Source organism: Rhipicephalus microplus, unplaced genomic scaffold (assembly GCF_043290135.1).
Source record: "Rhipicephalus microplus isolate Deutch F79 unplaced genomic scaffold, USDA_Rmic scaffold_47, whole genome shotgun sequence".
Classification (NCBI taxonomy): domain Eukaryota; kingdom Metazoa; phylum Arthropoda; class Arachnida; order Ixodida; family Ixodidae; genus Rhipicephalus; species Rhipicephalus microplus.
Window position 1 is genome coordinate 816,109 of NW_027464620.1, and position 13,240 is coordinate 829,348.

At 45.5% G+C, this 13,240-nt stretch overlaps 1 protein-coding gene across 1 annotated transcript in view; it reads right to left on the reverse strand.

Moving 5' to 3' along the window:
* Positions 1–2,803: 2,803 nt before the first annotated feature.
* Positions 2,804–13,240, reverse strand: part of LOC142788199 (zwei Ig domain protein zig-8-like) — a 135,967-nt gene continuing 125,530 nt past the window's right edge. Inside the window, exon 5 of the mRNA XM_075884768.1 lies at positions 2,804–4,220. The gene's annotated coding sequence lies outside the window, so the exon portion shown is untranslated. The remainder of the gene's footprint in view (positions 4,221–13,240) is intronic.

The following is a 13,240-nucleotide window of genomic DNA, read 5'->3' on the forward strand; positions in this document are numbered from 1 at the left end:
ACAGCTCCAAGCCACACGAACACACACAGAGCCAGAAGCAGGCTAGAAGTACGAAAATTAGACAAATGTGTATACTACCCATCATTCCCATGCTCGCTGAAGCGCCGTGTGTTGCAACTCCCATAGACACTAGCGCCAGAGTTCCCTCTAGTAAGTATTGTGGGAAACTCTATAGGCGGACACACCGGAATAAACTCCGCCATAAGCTGCTTCGCATATAAAGAATGGCATGAATTTCATGTGGTACATCGTGCCCGCGGCTTACTGACTCGGCCAGCGTTAGTCGCTGCATAGAACTTATCAACCACTCGTGTTGGCCTATACCATACGCAGTTAAAAGGGCTATTATGTGTAACGTTGTTCAAAAGCCTGCAGTGCGTCGTAGCTGTTTAAATATGGGCGGAGTTATTGCTTAGCCGAGTGAACGGTATGATTAACTAGGAAATTGTCCACAAGTGTGGTTTTTTGTGTGGAAGTGTCTTATTACGGACATTTTATAGAATGAATGCACGACTCTGCAGGAAGGATTCGTTCCACTAAAAAGATAAAAGGGAGATTTAGAATAGCGCGCTGCGAGCCCTTGCGGTGCGGTCGCTGCCACTGCGCATGCGCTGTACGCGAGCCACCGTTCGCGTTTGCGGCCCACCCGCAGAAAATCCGAAATAGCGGGTGGCGTGTGCGGCCCGCATGCGCCCTGCGAATGCTGGTGTCGAGCCTATATATGTGTAGTTTCCATGCCTTTGAGTTTGCGGGACAGCTAATGTCCCTATATTGTTTCCTAGGAGGGGCAAACGTTATTGTATAACTCATATGGTGCCCTCTATGCCCGCAACGTTTGCAGCGCCTGCAGACGTTATTCTAAAGCCCCCTAATACTAAAATGTGGGGAGAGGTGAGGGACGTGGAGCAAAGCATTTCAGCTTCACCAACGAGAAGCCCGGGGAGGGGCAAAGGTTGAAGTGTTTTGAGAGAGGTTTCTTTGATGGGGCACTAGTGGGTGCAAACGTGAAACCAGGCATGGGAAAAAGTGTGCTTCCACTCCCCTAATATCTTCGAAACGGAATTCAGATTATTGTAAAGTTCTTATATTTAAGAAAAACTGAGCGTTGGGTGAGTTGGTATTTCATTCTGAATGACATTTAGCGCAAAAAAGAAAACAAGAAGGATGAGGGCACAGACAGGCGCAGACTAACAACTGAAGTTTATTTTCAGGAAAACACACAGATAAAAGAAAGGCGAGGACACGTGGTTATGAATACAGGTAGATGGACAGATAATCCATCTCGACATATCTATTTTTTCGTACATAAGTCTGGTCACTTATAGGGGACGAGGCCATTGGTGAACCTTCTTAAACTCGAGATATATTATCTAACCGCCAACCTCTAATCATTACCACGTGTCTTTGCCTTTCCTTTATATGTGTGTTTTTCTGAGAACAAACTTCACTTGTTAGTCTGCGCCTGTTCAGACTTCGCGTGTGTTTTGCGATCATGGGGTAGGGAACCCATCAGTTTTGTACGGATCCGTGGGGTGGCGTCTTCCATTCCTTGTGTTCATAATGCTGGCTGACCTTGCAAGTGACACGGGTTTTTAAGATAGCTCGTTTCCTATCGTGGTGCTATGCGGGCAACCAATGAGGACGCGTGACTGCGATGCTGCTGCATCGCAGTCACGCGCTGTGAGGTGGTGGTGCCATTGTTTCGAGGTACATAAGGTTAGGGTCCTTAGAGCTACTAAGAAGGAGCACGAAGGAACAAATCTGACAGACGTAAGGTTTTGGAGAAAGAAATTCGTCTATCGCATCACCACAGGAATGTGCTCGGACGCACATGATATGCAAGCAGCCTTACTTTTCCCGTGGCGTCGCATCACGACCACTCTCTGGACTAAGGTGGACCAACGGCTCTCGTTGAGGAGCACTCGTTTGCACTGGCGTCAAATGCAACAAAAGGGACGTTGATTGGAATGATCGTTGCCTCATTCGATTCTAGAAGACTGGTGGCGAGTGGGATTTAGCCCAATTAAAGAACACATACCATGGACCGTCAGCTTTACGCTGGACCATCAACACATCACACCGTGACGACATGACAAGCCGGGCCCTCAAGGGGCTTCGCACCCAGAACAGGCTCCCCGTCGGACTCTTCAAGTACCGTGCATCGATGCGTCTGCAAATGAAATGAAGGTTGATTCTCACTTGAATGATGCTTGCCTAGATAAAAAGTAATGATGACACTGTGTTAACAATATGTAGGATAATCAAGCATCGTCTAATAAAATCTAAATACATTGGCAAACGTAGCCACTTTGATTAACCGATTAACCCGCACTCACATGCACTTGGACATGGGCTGGCGAGCAGGTGCACGCACGCACAAGCAAACATGTACATACGTAAACAAATAAACAGATGCATTCACGCACAGATAGAAGATAGAGTAGCCAAAAGTGTTTGTCAACATATCATTTTTTATTTACAAAGTCTCAACAGTTATTCCTTTGACAAAAATGTGTGATGATGTATGTACAGTCAACATCTACTTAACTAACTCTTTTTTTACATCAAGTGTTAAACATGATTTTTAACCGGCGTTCTCCAACAGTCTCAAAACGAGTTCGTACTTATAGTACATACATGAGGCAAACGATGAAGAACAAGTCATTTATTTACACAAGAACAACCTCATCTCATTTGACTTCGCCAAATCAATGATCTGGTGGTGCTACACGTGAGTTCAAAACGCGCTGCTGGCTCTGAGTCTTCTACAGGAACAAATGAACGGGAACAAATTTATGGGATGAAAGAATGGTGTGAGGTGAGGGCCTTCTATTTGTCAGTTGGGCCTCTCTGCCATTGGTTCTTGGTAATGTTTTCTTTGGGTAAGACAAACGGTTTCCAATAGTGGGTCGAACTCTGATTGCAGCAAAGAGCATTGGCGATAATGGGAGCAAATCATCTCCTCGAGCATTCACTACCACTAAAACCAGCTCCTGAACTCAATCACAAGTCAAATGTAAATTCCTCCATCAGGCTACCACCCAAGTTGGTTCTCAAGTTTTACTAGTCACGACGAAAACTCAGGGGAAACGTTGATAATGCTGATCGATATTATCAAGCTGAATTCAATGCCACGATGCTGAACGTAGTGGGCTGGGCAAAGCTTATTCTAATAATCAGCAGAAGTGTATCTGTCCCGATAAGAAACAATAACAGCGCATTTTTTTTATCTCATACGATCAACCAAAACACACGCAATGGTGGATTTAGTTTTTGTTGTGCTTCGTAAATGCACACGTGTAAGGGACGTTATCAGTTATGGCAGAAATCAGCTGAGAACGCAAACAGAGATATCCAAATAATTCTTCAAATAAAATATCGTAGGAAAGTTATTAACAACCAAAGTAGTGGGAACGGATAGCCATAAAATGAATAGTGTCAGCCCAGAAACAGCATTTTGATGCCGACCTATTTTACTCTTTGTTGCGTCAGGGCAACAAAGGAAGTATCATTGTTACAAACGGCTCAGCACATGTTTTTCTTCAAGAGAAAAAAAAAATACTTGTAGCTTGTTGGCTCCTTTAAAATACTGGTGGTAACGCCCGACGCTGATGAATCAAGCCGACATATCGAAATGGCTTTCTCTTTTTTCCCCGTTTCTCCGCGAGTAAAATTAATGAAACGAACGAGACAAGAAGTTAACACGCTCATGACAAGTATCTAACACCGAACCCTGAGTGCTCAACGCAGTCTCGCACTTCTTTCTTTGACTCATCACTAACGACTAGAAAGAGCCCTCGACGCAGAAGCCACAAACGGCTCGAAAGAATCGCTTCGCACAGTCCGAGCGTCCTGGAATGTACGTTGTCGCCGGCGAAACGTGTGACGCACAGGTTATGTATGGTTCACAGCCGATGCACTTTGCTGTATAGTACGCGGCTTCCAGCGAGTCCGCTTAGCGCACGCACACACTTTCGTACGTGGCGTCACGAAGTCGTCCCAGCCAAACGAGCATTGTTTGGCGACTCTCCGGTGCGGTGCTGCAACGTGCACTGCAGTTCCCGTGCGCCACTCGCAGGGCTGGACGAACCACCGGTGCTCAGTCGCTCCATCAAATCACGCACAAACACCGACACTGCAAGAACGCTGGGGTGGAAATGATTGGATGCGCTTGAACGGCACCCCGCAACCCATATGAGCTTTTGCTGAGATGGACAGACCTGGAAAGAAAAAAAAAAGAAGAGGTAGCATAAGTGAGAGGAAGAACTAACCGTGTTTTGACCCCTCTCCTTCTTTTTACCTGAAGGTTGCGGGAGCGTGTTTACTTTTTTCTCTTTGTTGCGTTTGTGCTCGATAATTTGGTAAGCATTCCATTCATTACGGCAATAGCGTCAGTTCTCGTTAGTGTTGCTGATATTTTGCCCGTTAGTGTTGCCATGCTATTCCATTCTGTTACAAAATTTCGTACAAATGTTGGTGCTTTTAGATCGTACCTTGCATTCTGTTTTTAACGCGGAAGCAATGAACATTAAAGATGGCTTAATAAGCTCCATATGGAAGAATGAAAAAGGTACCCAACAAAACAATGACTTCATACGTGATGTCACGTGCTATGAGCTCATTGACAGGTCGTTTCAACAGGCTGTGACGTAATGTCAAGCCGCATAATCTACATGATTGTAAGTAAGCCAACTTGCACAAGAGCGGAAGTAAACGAACTAGCAAGCTTATAACTATACAAATACTACTATACAACAAAGCCGCAGAGCCTTAATATTTAAATAGAGAAAACGAAAGGAAAGAACAGGTTGGGAAAACAACCAGATGAGCGACTGCTTTCCGCCTTGTGTGTGCGGTACAAAAAAAGAGATTTGAACGAGAAAAAGTAATGAATCACATTCAACGGACTCTTAGAAAGGCTGACAAATTCGTGCAATAATACGCCTAAGGCATTAGAAAAAAAAATATCTATGGTCACGAACTTGATCTTGAAAAAAAAAAAGAATCCTGGCGTTAGCTTTTACAGCAAATGAACATATAAAGATGACCGCATAGGTTGATTCGCGTGAATTCACTGAGCATGTCAAGAAATGTTCTCATTCGTCTTCACAACACAATAACTATAATTTGCTGTAGCTTAACAGTCAGCAAAAAAAAACGAAAAAAACGTACGACCATTTTTTTACAAATATAAAGCATACAAAGTTGCGCGCAATAAATACCATTAACAAGTTGTCTAGCGGATTACAGAATACCCGAATACTGAATGGCAAGATGAAAAATATTTGAGGAAGGTAGAATATTTTAATTAAAAAAACAGCGTGAAGTGAGCAAGTTTTCGAAACACCGTTCGGTGCGTTTGCATTCGCACAATGCAACGCCCGCGCAGTGCGAAACTGTGAGAACACTTACTTCCCACAGGGAATACTTGCAACAGGCAGACAGTCAGGTGAGTTAGGCCAAAATAATGCCCCTCCGATTGCGAAAGCTCTCGGGTTAGTTCGGCAGATAGTCAGGTTGCGCAATCCACTCGTCGGCGCAGTGCCAACATAAAACGAAGCTGTAAACGTGAACAGGAACTCTGCTCTCTTCCCAACCAATTGAATGAGGAAGATACCTGGGATGGTGAGCACGTTCTTCTTCACACCGCTGTACATTTCATCAGCAAGCGGCTTAGAGCACTCTCTCTCGGTTCGTTGCATCCGTAGTGGTTGAGCCGTGAACTTAATGCGCACCTCAGCGATCTTGCGAGAGGCTATCAATAGTGGCGCTCAGGAATGGTGGCACCCGCTAAAAGCCCAAACTGTCCGCATGTCCAGAAAGCATAAGGTACGGCATTTTCCGCTGACTAAACGCTGTTGAAAGGACCTGAATTACCATATTACCGACGAATCTCTAGGAATCATAACACCTGAATTGAACCACGGACTTTAAAAGCCGAGTGTAGGCATGAACTAGATGTTTGCAGTTTTCGTTTCGGCTGCATCAAAACTAAACTCTCCGTCCATTGTCGGGACACTTACTCCCGCTGATGCTGTTGTAAACGCTGATTTTTATTTCTCTATCTGTATTTCGGGACGGTCAATAAGAGAACTATTCAGTAATGTGGCTCAGTTTCGCATTCTTTTTTATCAAAAAGTCACTTCCTTCTTTGTTTTCAATCCACCGTTCCGGGCCACTAGATCTCGTTCGTCGTAGATTTTATTGGTGTCTGCATTCGAGGAGCGACAAGGGAGAAAGGCTTCGGGTGGAAGATGCCGGCGTCCCATACATATATCTGAGCGCACGCTACGACTGCAGTTACCAGGATATAGGCGCTGGAGAACCAGCGCAGTGGGCGCAAAACAAATACCTATACTCCGGTCCATAGGCTGCTTCTATACGAGCGTTAGAACGAATGGGAGAAAAGATTTTCGTGGAATCCCGTTTCTGCTCGATCTCACTACGCCCGAGTCTTGAGGATTTGCCTCAAGAAGGGAGGAGCCGTCGGTGCCGTCACGTTAGGCCTATACTTTCTTTTTGTTTTCCCTGTTTCCTACCGAGCACATTGCTCGAACCTTGAGCTTGTTCCCTAAGCTCCATTGCAGCCTTTATGCCTCCCTCCTCCTCCCCTTTGCCCTGGTCCGCTTTATTTCGACCTCTCAATATTTTTGGGTTATTTTCCTCTTTGGCGTCTACTACGGATGCGCGAGGTTTAGCACGTCCCTTCGCCCCGAACATTCCACCATTCCGCTTACTTCCCGGATGGCCCTCATGTCTCCCCGTGAAGTCAACAGGGAAGAACGCGCTGCCGAAATAGCCACGCGAGCGCCACCCACTGCGTGTCTGGACAAAAAAGAATAAAAAAAATTAGGGAAGTGCGCAACTTGCCCAAGATGCAGGTGAAGGGAAATCCCCGCCTGTCAGACGCTGGTGGCAGCTGGGTTGAAAGCACACCCTCCTATACAAGTAATGAGGATAACATAACTCACCCCTGGCCGCTTATAACGCGGGAGATGATAATGTGCATCCGTACACAAATACAGCGAATAAAGGGAAAGAAAGAGCGAGGGGCATGGAAAAAACGGGTCGGGTGGTACGTTGCCATCTTTGTCCCTTTTTTTGGCATAGAAAGGCTGGACGCTCTTGATGGATGGCGGTCGTGATGGACGTGAGGCGGCGAACTTAAAAAATCTACTGAATAATGAGAAAAATAAAGGGCGTTTCTTTGATTCGATCGATATTTTTATACTCGAATAGCGAGGTGGTCATTTGATAGCGTTGCATTTTACTTTTCATGTATTTGTGTTTTTCAATTTTTTTTTTGTCTGAAGCATCTTCTGAGGCGACGTGCAGCCGCAGTTTCATCACATCTCACAATGTCTGTGAAGAACTTTACTGACGCATCAGAGAATTGACTGTTTATTTTTTCTTCTTCTTCCTTTTTTCTCTCTTTTGTTTCCATTTCTCTTTCCCAATATACCAGCGGGTAGCCAACCAGACACTGCTATGATTGACCTCTTCTCGGCCTTCCACCTCTCTCTGTTTCCTTCCTCCCTTTCTTTCCAGAACGAGGGTATCTCCCCGAGCACTTGTTATACTTGAGCTTGCTGTTACTGGCCGTAGTGGTGCTTGCATATTTTCACCAGTTTTTTTTTTCTTTTTATAAGAGCCGCCTAGATAGATCGTGCATTTGGAGCAGTTCTCTTTTTCTTCCCTCTTTTTCCTGGTGATCCCACGCTGAGCTAGAATTTATCAGCAGTTTTAGCTATGTACAGTGCACAATAAAGGGGGTGGCATGACAGTGGTTTGAACTGACCTAACTAGAACGAACATACGAGAAGAGGCTAGCACTGACCAGTGAATCTTACAGCGGTGTGGCTTGCAGCTGTCACAGTGAAAGAATATCCATAATCGCGTTAACAAGGAGTCTTTAGAAAGGCACTGCAAGTAAACCTCCTTTAGCAGGTCTAAAAACGGGGCTCTCCTGCATACGCAAAACATTTTTTTTAAAGCCGAGGCTTACTTGTGTCTCTACCTTCGTTATTGACTCATTTGCATTGTCTTGCGAATGATAAGTGTGCTCATCAGTAACCGCGAAAGTTTGTGCTCAGTCCATTGTTACAATTGGCAACCAATACTAACATTATTGCAGAAAGAGAAAGATTGTCAGACTCGTAGTTGCTTCATAATTCTTACTAATGTCTGAATGTGTGGTTACTACAGCCCATATTACACTTACAGCAGACGAATATACAAACAAAAAACAAGACAAATTAGCCTTGGCACAGGAACCAGAGTGTACAGAATAGGAGAGGGCTCGAACGAACTTCGAAATGTGAAGCCCAAATAGGGTCAAGTCACATCACTGGCATCCGTAGCCTGCGATGCGTCGTCACCTAAAGGTTGCGTGCAGCTCCCCCAAAGTGGCGCTCTTTTAGAATACTAATTTCCTTCTCGAAAGAGCCTGGTTTGAGTCGTAGTTGTAAATGGTTAGTTTTTATTGTTAATACTGTTTATTATAGCTGTAGTGTTGTTCTTTTGTCTCTTAAAACTAGCTTCAGTTCCTACGCATTACTACAAAAAATGACGTGAAATGGGAAACGAAATTGAAGAAATTTCACAGTGAGAGTTATTATTTGCCTTGTCACCTCGAAACTTTAAACAAAAACGTGAAGTATGGCCTCAAAGATTTTCGCCAATACGAGATTCAAAACGCGACTTTATTTTACGTTACTTTTAGTAGCACTGCGTAGCAACTTAAACTACCTTCAAGAAACAAAGGAAAATTAATACAGCTATAACAAGGGACATTAAAAATGAGAACCCGTTATGTACAGATGCGCTTTGAAGCCGGATCATCTGCGTGGAAATCTGGCATTCTACGCCTGCACCCATTGGGTGGAGTGGAGCAGAAGTCTGACACTTTGCAGGATACGAACCACAGCACCTGAAATGTTTTGACCCTGCTTGGGCTTCATTTTCAATATTTCGGTGCTACAGAAGTTCCGAGCACTTCTTTGGCGTAGTATACTCCACAGGAACCTATTCGATGCCAGACTGTGTAAGCGAATGAATAGAAAAACACAGCGCATCTTAAACTGAACGCATTGCCGAGCAGTGAATCTAACGTCCTTGTGTCTTCGAGTATTTCGAAACATGCAATTTCTCATAAACTTGCAACTCCCCCACAGATCCGCGTCACCGATGCACAATATTTCATTGTCGCTCCCGTTTAAGGTAGCATATCAGTCCTCCGAGACTGGTTAACATCCCTGCCATCCCTTTCCTTAATTCCTTAAATGTTGGTCGAAATGCGAAAGCATTCGATGCGTCTGCACTTATTAAGCATTGACATGGCCAAGAAGGTAGTGTACCCCCCCCCCCCCTTACTCTTTAAAACCGCTCTTTTCTGCAATTTTGGGAGTGTGTATTTACGTGTACAAGTACAACCACATTCGCAAATGTTGCGCAGGGGTTCTTTGTCCCTAGTCGCGTTTCTTTGGCGGATGTACTCTTGCGACATGAAGCTCTAATTTTGAGAGAAGCTTGTATTTTAGCATGGTTTATGTGCCCTCTTGGCATTGTTAAGGAAGCGTAGCTGGAGGCCTGGTGCTACGATATGAATTGAAACTGCGTGTGTGGATCGCGAGAAGCACAAATCTAGTGTGCTTTTCGAATGCGTGAGTAGAATAACGTATGAGTCTCACCTCCTTGGTCTTCGGAATTTGTGCACGTCTACCTTAAGACATATTGATGAATGGCTGGCTGCGTTTATCACAATGATGCTCGCAGGCATGATAATACAGCGCACGCTCTTAAAAACAACGAAGTATGCGTGCGAAAAACGTTTAGTATACGGGAACTAGATTTCAGTTAACGTATATATTGTGAAACACTTGAAATAATTCGTAGCTTGTTGTTGTCGCTATCCCCTGCACTCTATGGCGTGTTCTTCGTCCGCATGAACTGCCAAATAGAATGGCCTGCTTCGCCAGGATGCCAGCGTCTGTAAGCAAGGTTCATAATTGGATGTCACTCTTGGTTATAGAAAACTTAAACGAATTCTCCTGCCTTGGCTTATGTATCATTGTGGCTTCGCTGGTTACCGTCACCACACAGTTTCTTCGTTTTAATTTTACCGCGCGATAAATAAACTTTCTTTATGCGCGTTCGCGTTTCTTCATTACTCGCTTTTGCCTTTAGAGATAAACGACAAAGAGGTAGGGGTGGGGTAGAAGCCTTTCGCACCAAGCGGCACAATAGCGTCTCTCCGTGAAAAAAAAAAAGGAGGAGCAAAACATAGTCGGCCGGAAGGCTTGAAGAGGACACGGGAACGAGAAACTGCGAATAATAACCGCTTCACGGAAAATGAGGAAACAACTTTCGCTTCTCTCCCGGCACGCACGAGTGACACACGGCCGAAGCAAAATGAAATATGGTAAACAAAAGAAAAAAAACTGAAAGGAGACAAAAGGGGTGGTTGGCGGATAGGATGGCGAGCGTAGAGTATGAGTGCGGAAACTAAGAGAGATCGATCGTGAAGAAGGAACAATCGCGAAGAAGATGAAGAATAGGAGGGACACGAAGAAAGCGGCGGACAAAGGCGTCGGGCACGTTGCCACGCCGAGAAAACGAGGGACGAGTAAGTTGAGGAGGAAGAGCGTTTGCCGGCGCCGCCGCGCGCGCACCACGGAGCGTTCGATGACGACGAGAACCGCGGACGCGATGGGAAATCAATGGAGGCAGCCGGATGCGGAAGGAGCGATGCCGGCCTCACCGGTCTTCTCTGGCCGAGGGATTAAACTAATGAAGGATGCCGGAGATCACAAAGAGAAGTCTATACCCGCGCGAGATTAGAGGCCAGGGTGGGGGCACTGGACCGCGCACCAGCTGAAAAGGGCGCCCTTAGATATGCCGCGGGACGTGAAATCCTCGTGCACCGATGCGTGCTCTTTCCTTACTCCTCGTCTTCTTCGCTGTCGCCGTATCGTCAGCGTTCTCTTTTCGCCGTGTGTAGGCTCGGAAAAGAGAATGACGACAGACGTGTGCGTACAAGCTTTCCCAATGCCGCTAAGCCTCGCGATTACATCGCTTTCTGCCTCGCCAGAGATGTGGAGAGCTCGCCGGCTGCAGTTTCGGCGCGCTCGCCCTCGAAATGCGTTCTCGGGCAGTGCGGCGGCGATCGAAAGCTCTCTGTCCCTCACGGGAGTGAACGCGTACCATTGCGAAATCCGTGTGTATACAGGCAGTCACCGCCTCTATTCAGGAGAATGCCGACGCGGCACGCGTGCTCGCCCGCACTCTTTATGTATTGCCCGCGCACCGACTTCGTCATCTGTGTTGCGTTGGCTCCATCGCCGCAAAAGCAGGAGCAGCGATGCTGTGCAATATGGCGACTTTTGTATTGCTTGTTTACCCGTCGACAGGCAGCTTCCTGAATGGCGCCTTTCGGCGCCTTGTTGAAAATGTTGCGTAAGGCAAAAGAAGGCAGAAGAATTCGCGCGCAGTATCTGGACGCGAATGTTTCCTCTGCTGAATCCCATAGCTTTCTGCGAACGAGGAAACAGAAATAAAACTAACCTCAAGTTTTAGAAATGGCAGACATAGGCTTATTTCTTCGACATCTTTACCGAGAGTGAGTAACGGCCTGTTGTTCTGCTGTTTCTGCGAAATGTAGCCGCGTGCGTTTTACGCAATCATAGCTCTTTTCTGTCTATATAATATTGCCAGATAGCGTGCAAAAGTATATTAAACTTGTAGTCCGATCGACCCAGTTGTCACGCATGGACTTCACAGCCTTACCTTGGTGGGGTCAAATTACACGCAAGTGTCATTGATAGCGTGCTTCAAATCTATTTCCCCTATATCATTTCGTTGACAAATCGAAACACACATATTAAAGCAGCCCAGCTGTTGTAACCCTATATAAAGCGGCAGTATTGAAGTTTCAACCATAAATATACCAACTAAAAAAATAAAAGCGGAATGAAAATTACCGCCAAAAAAAAAAGAACTAAGATAACTTGAAAACTGGCCTCGGAGGTGACGCAAACCGCAAAGGAATGGCAGTTAGATACAATTGAAACGCACGATTTGAATAAACCTCATTTACTAGGCTGTAGCGTCGTATATATACTTCTTTCTAAACCACTCTGGGCGAAATCGATCACTCGCATATTCTACAGTCAGGACACACGCGATCCGGACTTCACGACGTCACCCTGCTCCCAGCGGTCGTCCGCCGTCAATAAGGAAAAAAGAGAGAGACGAACCGAGTATCGGGCAGTTCGCTGCAGCGAGGTACGAACACACGGACGCAGCGGATGCCGTGTAATAACGAGCTCGCGAAAACGCCGGCACCAGATGTTTCACACGAGAGTCCGTACCACTCACATTGCTATGGCTATTCTCCTTATTCTGTGTTCTCGCTCAAGTGATTGCCACACCCCTACGCTGTCGTATTCCCAGCTTTCTATTGCAACGAACGTCAGCCACTCAGGCACCCCGTAGAAGCAGCAGTAAAGTATTTCGAAAACGTCTTGCACCAAGCTTGCAGCACGACGCAGAGGTCAATAAATATATGAAAAAGTATAACAAAAAGAGAAGAATATGTCGGTGCCGGAAGAAACGTGGGAGCCAATATTGTGCAGCCACTCGTGAGGTATAATTTTCGGTTATTTACTTCGATTTCGCTTTGCCGAAATTGAAGTACCGCTTCTTTTATCTTTGCTTTTTTCCACGCTGGATGGCTTTTTCATTGTTCTTTTTTTCATTGTTCTTTTTCTCCTCACATCTTGGTGGTGTCCGACGTGGATAAGGTCAGTAAAAGTTGCAGGAAACATATATACATACAACATATAAACACATAAATCACAGAAATGAAGTCGCGCGTTGGTCCAAAAGCAAGCTATACTGCAGAATAGGTCAAAACTACAGCGAAATTTTTGAATGTATAGAGCGAGATACAAAGGCATGAATTCGTGTTCAGAGTGCATAAAGGTAGCGAAAATGTGACCTCACTTTTGGGTAAGACGTCCGGCCAGCCCGTCGTTCAGTTTGCGATTGACAGGCCACAAGGCAATTTCTCTCCGTTTCATCGAATGTCACACCAGGAAACCCACGTAGTTTTTGCTGTAGGGCGAAAATCGCAAAAGCCTTCACTGGTATCATTTCCTCTGTCAGCTACATGTTTTACCGAGGATTTTCGTTCGTATCACCTACAATAATTTCATTTTTTAAAAGAAGATGCCCAGGAAAC